This window comes from Dreissena polymorpha, chromosome 14, assembly GCF_020536995.1.
Source record: "Dreissena polymorpha isolate Duluth1 chromosome 14, UMN_Dpol_1.0, whole genome shotgun sequence".
Taxonomy (NCBI): Eukaryota; Metazoa; Mollusca; class Bivalvia; order Myida; family Dreissenidae; genus Dreissena; species Dreissena polymorpha.
The window spans coordinates 36,336,357-36,357,409 of NC_068368.1; positions in this window are offsets into that span (position 1 = coordinate 36,336,357).

Here is a 21,053-nt window from a genome sequence, read left to right on the forward strand (position 1 = left end):
TACTATGTTTGACAATTCATTCGTTTGTTGGATATTGTTTGCTGTTTTAAACACATATTAGGTCATATCGCAGAGATTTAGTTAACCTTACCATGTGTTCATGGGCGAACTCACGTATTTAAGTGCTCTTACGACAATGTGTTCATTCCCACTTTCGATCGGGAATCATCATGAAATTATTGCCATACTTAACGAACAAACATGCCTAAGCTTATTAAATGAGAGAAAAAGAACAATGATCAAAAGAGAAAAAGTATATGTTCATGCACATGGTATTGTGAAATATCGTCCGTACACATAGCATCGTTAACTTAGGAAAGGAAACAACGAAATATAAAGTTTGGTATGATATACATGTGAAATTAAAGAGCATGGTGTAATTAAAAAGCATGTAAAGTTTTGAATTTATATGCTGAAACGTAATGTTATAACCCACAAACGTTTTACTGTAACAGACAGTTTTTTAAGATAAGTGGTACAGAAAATACACGTCGAATACCTTTTTAAAGATATTTCTTGTTATATTTGCTCGAGAATGTAACCCGCCTCCCAGTTTCGCTGAAAGGATCAAGTTCCCCACGGGTACTACTTCCCCGTACCCCCAATTTGTTTTCGTACCCAACATTTTTCGTACCCAATTTTTTTCGTACCCAAATTTTTGCTCGTAACCAAATTTTTTTTCGCACCCAATTTTTTTCCTACCCAAATTTTTTTCGTAACCAAATCTTTTTACGTACTAAATTTTTTTTTGGCATAATGTTTGTACCCAAAATTTTCGTACCCAGTTTTTTCCAACCCAAAATTTTCGTTCCCACATACACAATTGTGGTGATGTAGATAAACTTAAATAGATGCTTTTATATCAATCCTCTTCAAAAGCATCGTCACACCAGTACTTTCAGTACTTTGATATATTTACAGGATGATATAGCACTGCAACTGTTATTAATCACCTCGCGCGTTTGGTTCGGATGTGTCAAGAAAAATTAAACACGTTTAACGTCTTGATATGAATGTCTCAGGATGTTGGTATTGAAATCAAGTGATTTGCTTCAGACGTTCTTGAATAGAAAAATGTTGTGTTGTGCAAGAATGTTGTGCAAACATTTTATTTTTACAGAAAGCGCGAACTTGTTTCTGCATTACAATCGTTTGAACGGATTAAAGTTGTTTTATTATAACAAACATCCCATTTGACGTTTTATGCGCGGATGTAACACTATTAAATAAGGCTGAAACCTTAAAACCGAGTTTTAATCACCGATATTCAGCGATAAGTTTTTTCTTAGTTATAAACTTAATTAAAGTAATCGTTTATTTAAATAAAAAAACTCCAAACTATAACATTTTTGATGGATTGAACGTCAGCCAAAGTATCGAGAATTATAATCTCTAGAGAATCAAACGTGTGAGTGTTAAGTCCAATACAAATTTACAGTTGGTAAATATCCTATACAATGCGTTTAGTGATTTTTTTACGTTGCAAAATTGGCATTCAACGTAATTAAAATGAAAACCACATAATCGTGAAAAAGCAACACTTTTAAGAGCATATGAAATTATTTATCATAAAAAGCCTTACAAATTGTTTTACAGAAAATTATGTGTCTTGTCCAACAAAACAATTATCAGTTATATTGGACGTAAGATGTGAGTGCTATTCGAAATCACAAAACCTTTCACTGTAATAAGGTCAAGGAAAATAGCAACGTCAATTTGTTTTGGTCTGTAAAATGTCATCGTAAATTATTAATAAAATTGAAAGCAAAGATAGACATGCACAAACAAGCTTTGTAATTTTGCGTTGAACAAACTAATAACGACTTCTTCCTGCATTGTATTCCTAAATATGATCTCAATATTAAAGTTCATCATGCTATGTTTCAAAAGCTTTTTAAATAATACGATATTTTCTTGAATTCGTTTCATTGTGCACACCGGAGTTACGGTTCTGGTGCTCTTGCCTGTAGACCACCATTGGGTAGTTTACTGGTAAAAACATTTAAAAATAATTTCATATATTCCGTGACGGAATGAGGTTAATTTCTTATGTAAACTTAAATATTAAGGTGATGCATCGGTTATTAACGCTCAAGTTATTGTTTGATGTCGACTGATGTCTGCATTTGTCGTAGCGTATACGGGTCTATACGTATACAGTATAGCATAGTCCCGTTTACTTCGCTTTTATGTGACTTAGTCGTTTTTTGTCTAAATATATACTTTATTATATGAGCACGGATGGCCAAGCGGTCTCAGTCGTAGACTTTTACTCCATGTCTCCAGGGATCAGTTGTTCGAGCCCTGTGGAGGGTTACCTTTTATTTTTAATTTTATTTTTGATTTTTTTACTGGATCTTTTTAGATCCAATGTTTACATTTATCACTATAAAGCATTTAATGATAAACTTCAATAAATGCCAAATTCTGTAAAAAGGCCCCAGTAATATAATATGCACAGCATGCCACGAGGACGGCTCGACATTGGCATGATACTTTCGTAGCATATACATTTGAACGTTTTGAAAAATGAGTTTAAACTGCTAATACTAATGATTGTCATGAAAATAAGAAATTGACGTCCATTAGGCTCCCGAAAGGATTCGCGAGATGGACTTTGGCAGAGTGGAGATCTTTCGGGATCTTTCCCAGACGATCATGTACCGTTCAGTGTCGAATCACAACCTTTTGGTACCTTCGAGGCTTGACCGAAATCCACAAAATCCTCGGCATTTACATTTTCAAAATAGTTGAAATTTGGACACAAACATGTTTAATTCGAAACGGTTTCGGGTTGCCCTGCAAACAATATTTAACACATCGGGTTTATCAAGAATGGTTATTTAATCAAAGTCTTAGGAATGCATTCGTTAAGGCGTATTCATGCGTAATCAACTGCGAGTGGATTAAACATGATCCGCTATTACCATAAACTAACTCCATGCAAGAACTATTAAAATGTTCTGCTTAAGTTATAAACTGAGAAGTTATGTCAATCGTTTAAATGAAGAATTAAGAAACATCAATGCAGTTAACTATTCTCAACAGAAGAACTCCGAACAAGCCATAACGTCCCCGAGATGTTTAAGGTCTATAGCGGTATCGACGCCGTCTTGTATTATACCTCTCGTGTGATATGGAATAATACCAGTCATTTGTCTAATATCTACCTTTGGTACATTGAATATCATAATATTCCGTAAGTATTGCACATCACATTTTTAAATCTTTAATAATCTTACCATCTCATGCTCGTAAATATTGTTTAATGATATTTAATTATTAAATCATATTATTATTATAAAAATTATTTGGGAATTAATTAAAAATACAAAATCATTGTACCACAATAATCGTGCACAATTTAACAAATAGAATTTTGCATAATCTTAAAGCATAGATGCCACTTTGTTGTTAGAATATTTCTGGTTTTCTTACCGCTACGTCGCGTGCATAAGAAGGCGAAGCGATCGTCTGCAATTTAAATTTGCAGTCGTGCGAAGGGAATCAGGGAAGGAACTACATTCGTTGCGATTGGATATCAGTTACATCAGCGTATGAAAGGCTATGTAAGCGGACTGGCTTTCTAGGTAAGTAATCGTGATACAATAATTGTGGATAAGTAGTGATTTGTTTTCGATAATTTCTGCTTTTATGTTTTATGATTGTACACATGCCATGCTTTGAAACTGACATCATTATGCGAGGAAATCTTTATGGCAGATCTGTGAAGCTTTCAAAACGTAATCCTTCCAGGGAGGATTTTGTATTTTCACGCATTTGTTTCTCTTGCTATGTGTCATAACACATGGACACAATTGTAACGTACAGAATAATACTGTTCTTTTTGCTCTCTATGATTAAGTGCAAATATGTTACGCTTCAACTGATTGTATACATGTTTTGAATGAAAACTAATAAATGCATAACTATTTATTGATGTAGTTACGACAGTTAGATCTTTTCAGCGTTTATAAGTTACAAACGTTGCAAAGTAAATGCCGATTATAAATGATTTTCTTTTCTGTGGACAAACCCTCAAGTCATTTGAAACGAGTATATATTGCACTTAATTTAACGAGTCATATATATATATATATATATATATATATATATATATATATATATATATATATATATATATATATATATATATATATTGTTAAGATTCCTCCCGTATAAAAGGAGTTATGGATCATAATTAATCTAACATCTAAGCAGCTTAGATGATATGCAAACGGAATGTAAAATATATTCCACCGATCGTATAATGAGACAATTTCCATCATACTGTCAATAGTATAAGTAGATAGCAGTACATTATCGGTAGAGAATATATATTCAACAAGAAATGAAATCACAAAAGGCGTTAACGATATTAATTGTTTTCAGTTTAAAATCCGTGGATGTTTACTTCATTTAATCAATATTTATATAAGTAATCTTATCTTATTACATATTCTTTCGTCCCAATAAATCTAGATCTAACTCTAACTAACCAACACTTTCATGCTTGTACCTCAACAACATGAATTAAACGCTCCTGTTACTAAATCTCAAGGTAACCCGGTAATTTATGCATTCTTTTCGATGAAGATGTGGTTTATTGCTGTGTATCTGCCTCTCGGATGGCCGCTATGTTTGTATGCGGATTATCGGTTAAACCATGTTATGTAAACGCGATGTTGAGAGAACGCTTCAACCTACCATCATTTACAAGTGTATGCTAAATCATTGAACCCGGTTGACGTTGGTGTTAGGTCAAATGCCAATGCTATGCTGGTGACATTGATGTTTAGTGCCGTAAATACCCATAATTAACATCCATAAAAAAGTTTTAATAGTGATATAATTTTAAAATGTATTCCCTGATTATTGAAAATATCTTAATTACAATAATCTTAATAATTAAATATGTCGTGTTTTGTCTGTATTTTTTTTAATTTAAGGACGACATTTAGGTGATTTAAGGTGATACTCGTCTTCTTTCATTTCATTTCTTGACTCAGATAATTACAATTCTATTGCTCTTGTTTATGACCATACATTAATCAGCTAAATGGTATTCAAGCAAAAAAGCATTATATTGTGTATTGCTATTAAACTTGAACTGCGTTGTTATGAGGAACGTTTTCACTTATCTTTGGTTAATAAAAATAGGCCGTGTTTCAAGTGTGGAGCACCTTAAAACCTGCTTAAACCCCAAGTGTTGTGCACTGGACTTTAAAACCGGCTTAAACCCAAAGTGTTTTGCACTGCACTTTAACAACGGCTTAAACACAATTGCTTTCACTGGACCTTAAAATCGGCTTAAACCCCAAATGTGTTACACTCAATCTCAAATCCGCCTTAAACCACAAGTGCTTTAAATGCACCTTGAATCCGGCTTAAACCACAAGTGCTTTTCACTGCACCTTAAATCCGGCTTAAACTCCGAGACTTAGTGCTTTGCACTGCACTTTTAAACCCTCTTTAACCCAAAGTGCTTTGCACTTCATCTTAAAGCCGGCGTAACACCCATTTGTTTTCTATCTCACTGTTTGGCCATAGTTCCTTTCAATAAATAACTTATATTATAATAATTATAACAGTAAACTTTCTCTTCTGCTGATGCAGCTTGAGTTTTTCTTTGTTCATATATGGCATTGTCTGCTGTTGGTCCCTTTAAGAGAATAACTGTCTAATGTTGATGCCGTTGAAGTTTTACTTAGTTTTACTTTGTTTATATATGGCATTGTCTGCTGTTTATCCCTTCAAGACAATATAATAACTGTATTATCTTTATGCAGTTGAAGTTTTACTTTAAACATGTATGGTACTTATTGTATTTAATATTTTCAGGAATGGAATCACTATCTAATGCTGATGTAGCTTAATTGGTACTTTGTATGTATGGTATTGTCTGCTGTGTAAGGCAGCGTAAGATAATCAAACAATTCACAAGTGTCTGATCCACGTGTAAATTAAAGTCGGTACATAATATTCGATTATTGAAAAAGGAAATTCGCTTACAGGCAAAGTTTATTTAAATAAAAAGATTCTCATACATTCACTTATTTTTTTAACTAAATTTAACTCCTTTTTATTAAAAAGGGTCGTTCATACAAACTAAAAGTAATGCGTAGCAACTACATTTATATATGTTATCCATATCATATTGACCCGTTTTCAAAAAGCTGTGTACAGAAATCTTAAGAAAAATATTTATAACATTTATAAGATATCTTGCTTTCTCTTTTTCGATCATTTATTTCACATTTAATCTTTTTCGGTTTTGTTAATTCAATGCAATTTTAGTTTAGTTGAGATTGCTCGGAGAAGTGTTGTTGCCATTTGGAACTATTACGAGGTACTTTGGACTGAAATGCACATCAGTATCCTAAAACTCCACATCTCTGCTTGGTGCAATTGTTATAATAAGACCGTCTTAGACTTAAGTAATCAATCGTTATGAAATTCTAGCGGCCAATTGATTCGAATCTGTGCTGCTGTTGACAATTAGACTTAGATTTCTCGCACATTAGATGAGGTAATTACTTTGATAAATGATCAAATATAATAACGTGTAATTATTAATACTAGTACAATTTTAAAGCTTGTAATTTGCATTCATCCTAATAAATCGCTGTAACAGAGGCGAACCAGATGTAGACTTCAAGTTAACTAGTAATTACTATCAAAATATTCAAACAATGATGATCGATAGAGGGGATAAAGATATAAGCTGCACCGGTTGGCAAAGCACGATTGAATGTTCAACATGGGCGATATGCATGCAGTCACACTGTATTTCCGTTTCTTGCGAGTTGCATGCTGTGTCTAGTGATGTGTGTACTGTTTCAGGCAGTTTGGCAATGATTCGCCTGCCTTAAGCACATCGTGATATAATAAAATTTATCTTATGTTGCTGCAGTTTAATTGATTCGCCTGCCTTAAGCACATCGTGATATAATAAAATTTATCTTATGTTGCTGCAGTTAATTTTTTTTAACCCGCTATTTATTTAAATATATATAGAACTTTACATAATAAGGATTAACTGCACAAAAGGCAAGAAGCAATAACGAACCACGGAATGAAAAGGTAAGGTGCGGTATTCTTTTCAGTTTGAATTAGGAAACACAAAATATTTATTTCGTATTTTCCATTACCGGAGTTAAGCAAACTAATTACGAGTCGCATTTTGTTTTGTTTAACTGCTGTGTATGTTAAATTATACACATCACAGGATTTTATGTAAGAGTCAGGTAACGTTTCCTTAAAATAATTCTTTTTTAAGGTTTCTTCTACATCCTTTCGTTGTAAATATGTTCACACATGGATGTTGCATTATCGGAACAAAATAACGAAAGTGTACGAATATTGATCCACTATTTGGCGGCAACTATTGTCATTTCAGTTATTCATGTAAATGAAAGAGGGTTACCCATCTCTAGAGCTAAAAACACATGAAAATTGGTACACATTGGTCACATGTAGATGGAGTTTTCCTGTATAGCCTGTACATACAAGTATGTGCTTTAAAAGTGTCGATTCATTTCCTTATTATGTTTTTACAGAACTTCTGTATCTTCTGGAGGAAAAAGTAATGTTATAAATGAAAGATCATGCTGCGGACTACAGCGAACATTTGACACGACTTTTGTCGCTAAAGGTAGGAACTCTGACTTACAATCTGTAAGCTAGAAACCCTTACGACTGCTTTAAGATTTACGTCTTTAAAAACAAACGGATTTCAAAATGAAGACCCGGATCCCGATTTTTCGAACATTCTTTAGTCTGTCTTTAATATAATTTATTTAAGCTCATTGTGTCACATTGCAATAAAGTGAGTGAAAATTCATTCTAAAAATAGTTCATGCAATAAACGCAAATTATGTATGAATTTATCAACATGAATACTTCTGATATAAATCACCCACTTTAACATGTTAATGCAGAACATTAAAATAAATAACTTCCAACAAGTAATTATTAAGTACAGACTTAAGTATTTTTGAAAACTCTTTGAAAAGTATTTTTTCGTTTGTTTGTTACTGTTTAAAGGAGTTTGTCACAGGAGTTTGAAGCATTTGTTCTCGAAACGAAGTAGGATGGCGCATCGGGAGCGGGCGCGTTATTCGCACCGGTGTTCGGCGTACAGAAGTGATTTACATGTCTCCCGGCAAACGAGTCTCCTGTGATAGATGAATTTTAATCAATTTGAATCTTGGAAACTGCATAATTTGTTAAAATTTATAGACTAATCATAATGTGTGATACACCGTTCGCGCAATTCTTTCTGCGTTAGTCTGCGTAGAATGATAAAAAATGTTTGTGAAAACAACTGCAAATTGTGTGTGTATCGACATTAAATGTGAAATGCACTAAAGAGACCATGGACTTCTTTAAATGCTAATATTGAAGAAAAGAGCTGAACAATATCCACGTTTTGTTATGAACATGCATAACATGACATTCAACAGACATAATGAAATGCAGTACTCGAGTACAAGAAATAATATTGTCCTTAAATGTCATTAAAACATGTCATTTCACTATTGGTTTCAATGTCGCTAGTGGCCATTATCGTTAAATATTGTGTATACTTCTAAAGGGATTGTCGTAGTGTCTGAATTAAAATTAATGAACTGTTTAGTGGATATTTAGTTTGGTTTCAAGCGATGATTACGTTAACACGAAATACTCATGTTTCAAAACTGACAGCGAATTTTAAAGAAATGTGCAATCTTTTGAGAAATCTTGCATGCTGATATATTTCGATGGCGTTTCCAGTTTGCGCATTTCAGATTTTATATAACTATATGTGTCTGTGTGTATTTATTTTCTGGTATTGTACATGGTCCTTTAATAAAAGACCAGAGGACAAGAAGTTCTCAAAAGTACTTATTCTTTTAAATAACTGATTGCACTGAGTAAATGCGATAAAGAAAAGACCCTTTGTGGCCCTTTGTATTTCCTTGTTAATCTTCACTAATGAACACCGAATTTGATCGAATTTAAAATCCACAAGAAACATGGAAACAATCATTCGGTTACTTTCCACTTTTAGACTTTAAAAAAATAACGTCACTAGTCGATTAGTTAAACAAGTTATGACGTGTAATCAAGATAGATCAGCACCTAGAGGGGCATTTCTAACTTTATTTGTTTTAAATTTTATGAGATAAAAAATATAATGTTCTTATTATTCAGTATTTAACAAGTCAATAAATGGCGGCGCATTGTCAAGGCTCGTCAAGTAGGAAATGGCCCTTTGCCTTTATCGTTTTCCCGGAGTTATTAATGATCATTACTTCGGCTCCGCCATTTATTAACCTGTTAGTTTCGCAGAATGCAGAATGATCCTTTTCGGCTATTCACGTAACTTCGATATATATGTATTTAAAAGATACATGTAATAAACTTCAAACACAACCCCTTTTCACATACTATAATTAACGCAATCGATACAAGTACAGTGTTTAAAGTTAAAAGCATTTACTGCTAGAGCTTTCATACACCAAACACTGATTGAATCTTGTTTTTGAGTCTTTCTATAAGTCTTCTTGTTGTTGATTTCCGTTAGGTTTAAAAAAAATTATGTTTGATTTTTAGAAAAGTTATGGGCATACGATTTATAGAATCAAATTTTAGAAAAGAATTATGTTTATTTGTTTAACTTAATGTATTTACATGATAACGGTGATCGAATATGCGAAGCGTCATGCGAACATGGGTCTTATATGCCATATCCGGCCAACGTAGCTCCCTACCAGCCTGATCGTCCACGCAGCCTGTTCAGAGGCTTCTCTGTCCGGTAATGAGACCTCGAAACTTTCTAGCGGACTGCGTGATTTGGCAGACTGGTCTGGAGCTAAGCTGGCCGCATGTGGCATTAAGGCTCTTTTTTGCATGGCGCGTTTTATATTCTTTTTAAGTATGAACTTGGAATGGTCTCGTAAAGTTGAGGAGAAATAAGAATTAAACGCCAATATTTGATGAGCATGTTTGGAAAACATAAAACATAAAATTCTTAATTGCTTGAATTGTTCTCAATTGCTGTTCACGAGATAACATCTACAGAATTTCAATTTGAAAATACCGCCTTAGTTACATAAAAGAAATTGTATCGTCTTATCGTTCCAAGATATATTGCGGCATAAATGTTCCGCTAACAGTTTTATTAACATACTTCAGCAATAAAACCACACGTTGAGACTTGCCGATTTCTGTTATGTTATCCTGAAACACTCCATCGGGGTTATATGCTTTTGATTGATTATTAAGACAACTTTATACCGGGCCATATAATTCAGTTTCAACGCTGTTGGCAGAAAAACCTCTGTCTTGATCTGTTCAAAAGATTTCTTTAGGCAACATGTAAACTTGATAGCATTTTGATCCACGATTAAAGAAACAATTGTTGATATAAAAGTACTTAGACACGCTGTATCCACAAGGCAAACATTAAGTTAATTGCATTAGCGAATTTCACCTTTTACCTCGTCGTGTGACCTTGAGCGTTGAGGCAGAGAGTCGGTTGTATACACAGCACGTCTTCTCCTGATGATCATTTAGGTAATTGTTAATAAAACTGCATGATGAATATACACAATCTGGACAAGCTGCATTTGCTCATTGTATCCTTTGACCTCTAAAATTGACGTTGACTATAAAGGTCAATCCTTATCTTCTGACGAACACGCATGTGCGCACAAACATTCGCCAATTGAGATTGCTATTTCGAGCTTTCCACTAGTGGGTTCTACAAAAAAAAACGCAAGTAATTAAATCTACAAAAAGTCAAAAACACTGTGCATATATAAATGAAGGATATCCTGATAAAATAGTGAACATACTCTATGGCTTCTTCTTAGCCTTGGTGGCCATTACAGTAACTGCATCTTGACATATTAAAATACTAACTTGTTCCAAAATAGTTATATTACCGGATGCCCTACCACTTCCACTGTTATTAATCACTATGCATATTCGGAAATGGCGAGTCAAATTAAACACGATTAATGTCTTGTAATAAATATATCTCATGATGTGGGTATTGATATCGAATGATTTGATTCAGACGTTTTTTTTAACAGAAACATGATTAAATATACCAAAAAAAAGCTCGGACGACACAAGCGCGCACAAACATTCCCTAATTAAGATTGCTATTTCGAGCTTTCCGCAAGTGGGTTCAACAACAAACTGACGCCAGCAATTAAATATGCAAATATTCATACCGAATGTTCATATATAATTAAATGAAGGACAACCCGATTTAAAAGTGAAACTTACTCTATGGCTTCTTGGTAGCCTTGGTGACGTTAATTGCTCCTACACAGATTGAATAACTTATCTAATCCACAAGAGTTGATTTACAGGATGATCAAGCACTGCAACTGTTATTAATCACCACGCACGTTTGGTTCGAAAGTGTCAAGACAAATTAAACACGCTTAACGCCTTATAATGAATATCTCAGGATGTTGGTATTGAAATAGAATGCTTCGGACGTTCTTGAACAGAAAAATAATTTACCATATAAAAATATAAAAAAAACGAACGTAATCTACAACTGACAGCGAAGATATACCGTCGCCAAAAAATGAAGAAGTCTGCGTTATATGGGTTGTGCAAACATTTTTACAGAAAGGGAGAACTTCGTTTAGTGAAATTGATTTATTCATTACAATTGTTTGTACGGAATAAAGTGTTTTCACTTCATATACACTTATATTTGTCAATGCAGCATCAACAGACTAAAACAATATCCCGGAGAGAGAAAAATAATGCATTTGAATAGCAACCGTTCTTTCGTTTGACAACTGATCATGCATGTACGATGTGATACTAAATTTAGTTTTAGTGCAGATTCGTTCATACGACACAAAGACACAATTTTGTTTTACGGATCATTTCGGCTTACAGGACTCACCAGTCCTGTAAAATATCGAATATAAAATATATTTTTATAAACAATTGGTAGCAGGATGAGTTGAAGATAATTGGTCAGTAACCACATTTTAACTAAATCGTTTGACCTGTTAATTTTTATCAGCTCAATTCAACAGTGAAAAATGCCCATAATATCACTTTAACAAACATTCAATTCGACGTTTTATGAGCGGATATAAACATATTAAATTAGACTGAATCCTTAAAGCCGAGTTTTCAGCGATAAGTTATTTCTTCATTATAAACTATATTTAAGAAATAGTTCATTTAAATAAAATAACCTTTAAACTATAAAAATAATTGATGGACTGAACGGCAGCCAAAGTATCGAGAATTATAATCTCAAGAGATTCAAACGTCTGAATATTATAAATCCAATACAAAATTATAGTTGTTAAATATCCACTAGAATGCGTTAAGTGATTTTTTACGTTGCAAAATTGCATTCATCGTAATCATAATGAAAACCACATAATTGTTAAAAGCTACAATTTGAAAGGCAGTGTTTCTATTTACCACTAATATAACGATATTCATGATTTTTTTTATTTCGCTGGCGCATATATAAGTCCTTATATTCGAAACAGCTAACAGTTCATTAGCCTCTCATTATAGATTGTTTTCAAATAATAATACAAACAAACATCATCATACGTTTATTCTTTGGAATAATTACAAAAAACGCTTATAAAAGAATAGCTATTTAAAGTATGATTTTTTCCTCTTTATTAATGCAATTTTATATTCATACAATCGAGAATATTTTCTATTATTGATAGTGTACCGCTGTATCTGCTGAAAGTCAATAATAAGTATATGTGTAGATTAACGTTTTTACAAAGGCCATAAAAACGTCAACTAGAATCTAATATCAGTTTAGTTGTGTGTCGGGACAATGTGTATCAGTATGCTTTCAAGCAACGGAGTTCCATAAAGTGCCCTAGTTATTTTGTGCCATGTAATGTAAACTTGGTGTTATTATCTGCCGACCAGAACCAAATTCCTTAGAACATCACTTGCGGCAAGAGCTTGCAATTGAAAACGGCTCACAAACACGGAACCATTTGAGTCATGCTTCTCTCACAAAGACTCAACGTGGTTTAGATACTCGTTTTTTTAAGCTCGATGACACCCAAACAGAAATTTCTTATCAAATACAACTGCAAATGGTAAAAAAGGAAATTATTTATTAAAATATTAATTTGCAAACGTGTTTTTAAAGTCATATGTAATTTTACATACTTACCTTACTCTAAAAATGTCCACCTCTTTAAGTGGTAGTAGCTTTCAGTTCTAAATTACATTACCCGAAGAAACCTCACGGTAGTTAAGCTATAATCAATCCATTAAATAAAGAGTAAAAACCAATTAGCTGAGAATTTTATTTCCGCTGATTGAGGTATTCAATTAGCAATCTGATAAATGCATGCACTAAGTACACCATTGTTGATTAAATTACACACAACATATAGCCATTTAATGAGTACTGAAACCTAGCAAATACCATTTTGCCGAATAACTCAACTATCGAAGCCCCAGTAAATGAAGTAATGAGACCACCGCAGAAGACCTTGTACATAAAGTGACTAATTCAAAGTATATACCCATGGATATCATGCTTACTGAATTTAATTCCTAGACAGGCTTACCTTTCGGAATTCACTCGTTTGTGTGAACTAACACAATAAATATGTTATGTTTAAATGTGTCCATATACTTCTTTAGCGCAAACATGATTGTGGTTGTGTAACTGGTTGCGATCTTTTTTGGTAATTAATAACAATTCAGAAATTTTTCTTTGAATACTTAAAACTGTAAAACCTACCCATTATCGTTTAATAGATTTCCGATACTTATGACACTAATACAATTAACGAGTTTTTTTTCGCACGTCACATTTTGGCATACATATAGTGATGTTCTGTCTGCGTATGGTTTGTGATTTATGCAAATAAATTGCATTGACCATTCCAAAGTTGCGATCCCAATTTTCATGTAAGTGTATATGTATAATACTACATAAATAAATACTACAACCGTATGATTTGTGCCGACTGGATGCAGTAGCACGTATCTCTTACTTATCTTACATGATATATTTCAGTCTTCAAAGGCTTTATGCAGTAGAGCTATTTTTTCTTATGTGACACTTGAAAACAACTTTTATTTTTTTATAAAAATTCCTATAGCTACATCGCTTACTGGACACTTAATAATATTGTATAATTTTTCGTTGTGTACTTGTAACTTAAATCCCCTAATCGTTTTAATAGCATTCCGATTCTAACTTAACAATGACACAACATTTTGTAACAAATTAATCGTGCTTCACGTTTTGGCATTCAACTTCTTATTTTCTTTCTACTTAGGAACATTTAATTGAAATCCATTTTGTGTTTATTTTTGGATTGTCAATAAATCTGGGGTAAATGCGAGGTTCGGCTAGCCATCAAATCAGATAGAACACCCTATGCTTTGCCTTGGCCTCTCCAATCGGTCATCCCAGATGATTGTGTTTGACATTGATGTACTATTTTAAAAGAAGTGTACAAAAATCATAAGTTTTCTCCTGATAATGGTGTTTCGTTAATTCTCTATTAAACTAAGGCGCCACCATCTCGAAATGTAATGTAGGCACGACACAGGACGAATACAAATGATCATTTGTTTGCTTTTTTTCTTCTATTACATGTACTTAATTCAAACAATTGCATTTGTTAAATTATTATTCAATATACACGATCAGCTAAATATACTTATATATAAAATCATTTATGAAACCATGTGTATATTGACAAATTATTTTTTTATACAGCACTTAAAATTCACCTTAAGCTCATATAATAATATATATTATTAAAATAGTCTAAACATGTTTCTAGATAAATACCAATTATATATAAAGCCCACCATTTTGATACAATACCATTGAATAAATCGATAAATGGGATAACAGCATCAAATATATTGATAATATCTCTCATTTATTTCATAGTACATATTTAAGAAATCGGCTATAATGCTACAGTACTAGTGCTGTGCGTAACAACAGTCGAGGCGCCTTTACCAAATCAATGCATTTAGGTGTTTCAAATTGCAAATACTTATATCATTTGGTAATTTTAGAAACGAATTAAAATTCAAGTGGAATTAAGGCTCCATGCGTGATCATAATAGCTTTTTTATATGAGTTAAAATAGCAAATGAGTGGCACAACAGTTATGGAGCTTTTATCAATCCAGAAATCCAGAAAAACTGGCGCTTTCAATCTCGAAAACATGAAATTTAAAATAGAACAAACTCTCCTGAATTTATTACCACAAAAGATTTATTATACGGTTTCGTGCGTTTGTTGTCGTTGTTATTGTGATGATTCTTTGTTCTTTACCTACTTCGCAAGAGATTTTGACGCAATTTGTTTAAATCCCACATTAAATGACACTACTGTGCCTTTTGAATTCATCGAAATTTAATAGAGCTTTTAATACAGCGTTTATCCGTTGAGCATGTGCAGTTTGAAAAGCAATTGCATTCTTGTGATTCAACTAGTTATTGTTTTAAATTGAATATGATTTGTAGAATCGTACATCTGTCTGCTACTATTCTGCAATATATATCGGCATCCGTTGAATGTTTGTACTATATTCTTGCTGGTTGATTGCCCTAATGGCAAGGAAAGTATTAACATATAGCTTGCCACCACTTTGTACTAAATATACTCAGCCAATTCGGTCAGACTCTTGCATGTACTTGATATTCGTGTAAATATCTTATTATTTCCACTGTTTGTATGGCTTGGTTGATGTTGTGGATTATATGTAAAATTAAATACACTTATGTGCGGTCGATGGAATTGACTGCAAGGACAATAATAAGCAACATATATTCTTGGTGAATAAAACTAATTTGCAGCAAAAATAAACTACGAAATAAAATGTAATCGTTGATGAGAATAGAATTGGTTGACATGACTATGAATTTCAGCCAAAATAGGCAACAAATATGTGAAGTCAGTAAATAAAATGGTTTTCAGACACAATAGGCAACATAATGGTATAACATGTTTGATGGATGAAAATGAATTTTAGCTTAAGTATATCGACATATGAGCAATTCAGTCAAACTAAGTTTTGCAAGTAGTACGACCAAATATTTTCAACTAATCTTTACAGTTGTCGCGTACTGATACAAACGTAGAAACGTAGCAGCGACATAACGTTTAACTGTAATATGACCGGTTTTTGTATTATGCCGGTAATTTCAATTGGATTCATATGAATCTTCTTTTTTTCTCGATCGCCGGTATACATTAAAACCAAAGGCAAGGATAAAACGGGTATTCTTCTTAAAAGCGTGCAGGCAGGTGCTGGCTAGACATTTGTCCTCAGTGGTTATTGGTCTCTGCAAACATGAAGGAAGTGTTCACACTTGTATCGGCTTCTTCACATGGGGACTTTAGAGACGGCACGAGGTGAAATTTCCTGTGCACGTCGTGTATTAGTCTCGAGCGCCCTGTATGCAATTGGAAGACAATCATCTGTGCTATTCTAGATTTGTTATAGTGGATGTCATGTGACTAAGTATGTTAAATTCTTTGCAGGCACGTGCTGATGGTGTTCATTAATTCTATACTTACTACATTCTCTTGTTGGACTTCTTTCCATCCGGCTGTATCGTTCTCAGCCGCATTATTTTCTTGTATTCCAAAGGTTAAAATGTTTTTAAATATGTCGGTTCTTTCAAAATGTGCTTGTTTGGTTGTATGTTGGTTGCTTTGCCGTTTCAAACAGCATTTGAGTAATATTACAGCGGTCGGTGTACTTACACTTTCCTGGATTTTAGTGGCTACCAGTACTCAGTACTGGTATGTACTGGTATATACCTGTGTCAGTAACAGACAAAGTACCTACTGGAACCAGAGGCAGGTGAAAATGGCCGTAGAAAGAATGTCTATGTGTATGGGCCGGCGATAGAGGTAGGTAAAATGGCAGTAGAAGGAATGTCGATGTGTATGAGCCGGTGATCGAATCCGTGAATCTTGGATTTGTAGTCTGGCTCTCTACTAACTAAAATAGCCGCCCGGGTGTAGATAGCGTGTTTACGAATTATTTATCTCTGTTTTCGCAATGCTATGATTGTTTTCATGTTATTTTTTTGTGCATATTTTGTTATCTACGTAGAAAATTTCTTACATAAATACACGCATTCCATATAAGTGATATGAATTTCATAGTTTAGCATTTAATATGCAGAGTGTTTCATGTACAGCTGTTTGATTGGTAATTACATATTAATGTCATAAATTCATCATACATTCATACACAATATCAAGTGTAATGTATTTCAATAATTTAAAGAGCACTTGTACATACAAACTAAATAAGGTTTGAAATTAAGAATGGAAATCATTTCTACATCAAATATTGCACATAAGAGAAGCAATTAGTACGTGCTGAAATGCATTGTGAAAAGTGAACGGGCGAATGGTGATGCGATCGATAAAAGGCGAATTGCACGCGAATGTGAACATAACGTACCCATAGACAATATGCACATTAAGTTGATAAAACGTGCTGAAAACACGTTTTAAACATGATATGCATCAATTAATTTTGCATAATATCCACTAACGATTAAGGAATCTATTCGGGGGCTATATTGATGGAACGCCTGTAACCTGTGGTAGTGAAATCACTTTCCGACCCTTTTTACACGAAATTGCTCACACTTGTACCCTGGCCTGTTATATACATCCAAATTTATTTTAATTTAAAAAATGACTGATTCTTGGAAAATGATACAACTCGTTCAGTTACGATAATTCGATTCACATTTTAATGTTTAAACATCAAGTGATAGTTTGGCAAAAGTTTGGTTTACTTTGGCTCGATATCAATTTATAAGTAAGACTATTAATATACAATGAGAGTTTGTGTAATTCAAACAGAATGTTTGCTCGAGTGACTATTTCGAAATCGACTATTAAAAACACATTTTTATGGATATTGTTTTGCTATATGATTATAAAGGTAATGTATTCCAATCGAGTATTTTTTTATATATTTAATTTGTTAATTTAAGCAATGTGGCCATGTATTAAGCTCCCTTTTGATGGCTTCTTGCGAGAAGTCATGCCTTTTCTAATAGATCTAGTATATCTTATATATGCCTTTCTAACAAGATATATGCTGCTGGAATGTCGATTCTTTTATCATCTGTCTATATATTCTAGTTTTTAAGTTATCAACGTTTTATGTATTTACAAATGTAAAGCGATCGTACATACTAGATTTAATCAAATCATTTCCGAACAAAGAAATAAGTGCACGCTATTGAAGAATACAATACATTATAATAACTTGAATGTACCGTACCTTTACTGAATTCCTAAATTTCATAAAAACAAATTGTTTGTAGCATATTCGGTGTCGTTAACCGTTGACAGCAAAATCAGTCATAATGGACGTAAGCTGTGAGTGATATTAGAAATCACATTAAGTATCAATGTAATAAGGTCTACGCAAATGGCAACTGTAATTTATTTTGGTCTGTAAAATGTCTTAGTAAATCATTAACAAATTGAACGCAAAAATAAACATGCACAAACAAGATTTGTAATTTTGCCTTCACAACCTAATTACGACTTATTACTGCATTGCACGAAGATGATCTGAATATTCAACTCCGTGATCAGGGCCGGATTAAGAGCTAGGCTAACAAGGCTGCAGCCTTGGGCCCTCGATTTTTAATGTCAGAGTTTGAGTCTCTCACATTGAATGATCTACGGAAATGTGCAACGCATGAAGTGGAATCTTATTTAGATGGCATTGAATCGTCTTCTGTTGACGAATTCGTTCAGTTCAAAGCCATCTAAGAAGCAGACCAAGACTGAACCATCCCTCACATGAGTGAACTGCTGAAGTATGATGGAGGTCAACTACATACAAGTTTCATAACGTTACCATCGCTGTACGAATATACCTAACAATTGCAGTTAATAAATGTGAAGGTAGGATGTCATTTTCATCATTTTCACGCGTGAAAAACTATCTTTGGAACATCATAAGTCAGGAAAGCTTGACAGCATTGGGGCTATTGTCTATTGAATGTCAAGTTCTCCGAGAACTAGACATCACACAGCTGATGGATGCCTTTGGCCAGCTGAAGTGTCGTAGAAGAGACTTAAAGGCTAGAATCTGTTAAATGTAGCATGTATGTTAAGTTCATTTAATAAAATTGTTATACATTGTTTAACTTGTTTTGCTATATATATAATGTAACTGTCAACTGTGTACAAATGATCTTTGTAGTTGTAGTATCAAGTATGATTTTCAATATACAGAAGGGGGCCAGAAGAAAGGGGGCCCTGTAACTTGTGCAGCCTTGGGCCCAAAAACAGCTTAATCCGGCCCTGGACGCCGTCTTGTATTCTACCTCTCGTGTGATACGGAATAATACCAGCCATTAGTCTTATATCTACTCTTGGTACACTGAATATCATAATATTCCGTATGTATTACACTCACATTTTTAATCTTACCGGCTTATGTTCATAACTACTTTGTTAATGTTGTTTAAAACAAACATCATTTTCGCATTAAATAAATGAAACATTGTACCAGAATAATCGTGGATGAAAAACTTCAACCAAAAAAGGAATTTCGCATAATTTTTAAGCATAGATACCACTGCGTTGTTAGATTATTTCTGGTTACGTCGCGTGCTTAAGAGGGCGAAGCGATCGTCTGCAATTTAACTTTGCAGCCGTGTGATGGAAATCATAGAAGGAATTACATTCGTTGCGACTGGATATCAATAACATCCGTGTAGAAAAGGCTATGTAAGCGGACTTGCTTTCTAGTTAAGTAATCGTGATGCAATAATTGTGGATAATAAGTGTTTTGTTTGAGATAATTGCTGCTTTTATATTTTATGATTGCTTACATTCCATGCTTTGAAATTCACATTTTGCGAGGAAAACTTCATTTTAAAAACATGGGAGATCTGTGCAGCGTTGATAACGTAATCCGTCCATGGAGGAGTTTGTATTTTTACGTATTTTTACGTATTTGTTACTCTTGCTATATATCATAACACATGGATACAATTGTAACGGGCCTACTAGAATAATAAGTTTCGTTTTACTCTTTATTATTAAGTTCAAATATTTTCCGCTTTAACTTATACATATGTTTTGAAGTAGAACTAATGAATTAATAATTATTAGTTGATGTTCTTACGACGATTTGCTCTTTTCAGCGTATGTTAGTTGTAAAACTAATTCCGATTATAAATGATATTTATGCTCTATGGAAAAATCCGCGATTCATTATTCGTTTAAAACGATTACATATCGCACGCAATTTAACGGGTTATATAAATGTGGTTTAAATTCCTTTCGTATAACAGTATGATAACAATTTAAATCAAACAGCTTAGATAATATGCAAATTGAACGTAACTTATATTCCATTGATCGTTTAATGAGAAAATATTTCCATCATACTGTCAATAGTGTAAGTAAATAATAGTACATTATCGGTTGGAAAATATATATTTATCTAGAAATAAGGCCACAAACGGCGTTAAAGATATTATTTGATTTAAGTTGTTTAAAAGCCTTGGATGTTTACAACATTTAATTTATATTAACATAATTATTCTTATATTTTTGAATATACTTTTACCCCAATAAATCTAGAAATTACTTCGTATAAAAGGATTGATGGATAGTAATTTATCTGCCAGTTAAATCAAACATTTACATATGCAAATGGAATGTAAATTATATTTCATATATCGTATACTGAGACAATAGTTTCATACTGTCAATAGTATAAGTAGATATTAGCACATTTTTGTTCATTTCTATTTCATTCCAAGTGTCCGGTTTGGAGAACCGTTAAACCCCAAGTTCTTTGCACTGAACGTTCCAAGGCGATGAGTTCTGTTTTCTTTGAAGTTTCAGGTTTATTAATTTTAATCTCAGTTTATGCATTACATGGAAATATGAGCGAAAATTATACAAATTGCACCACTATGTGCATAGTAGAAAGGGACTACATATTTGAAGTATGTTTTTTTAATGGATAGAATAAAAAAAATATACAACG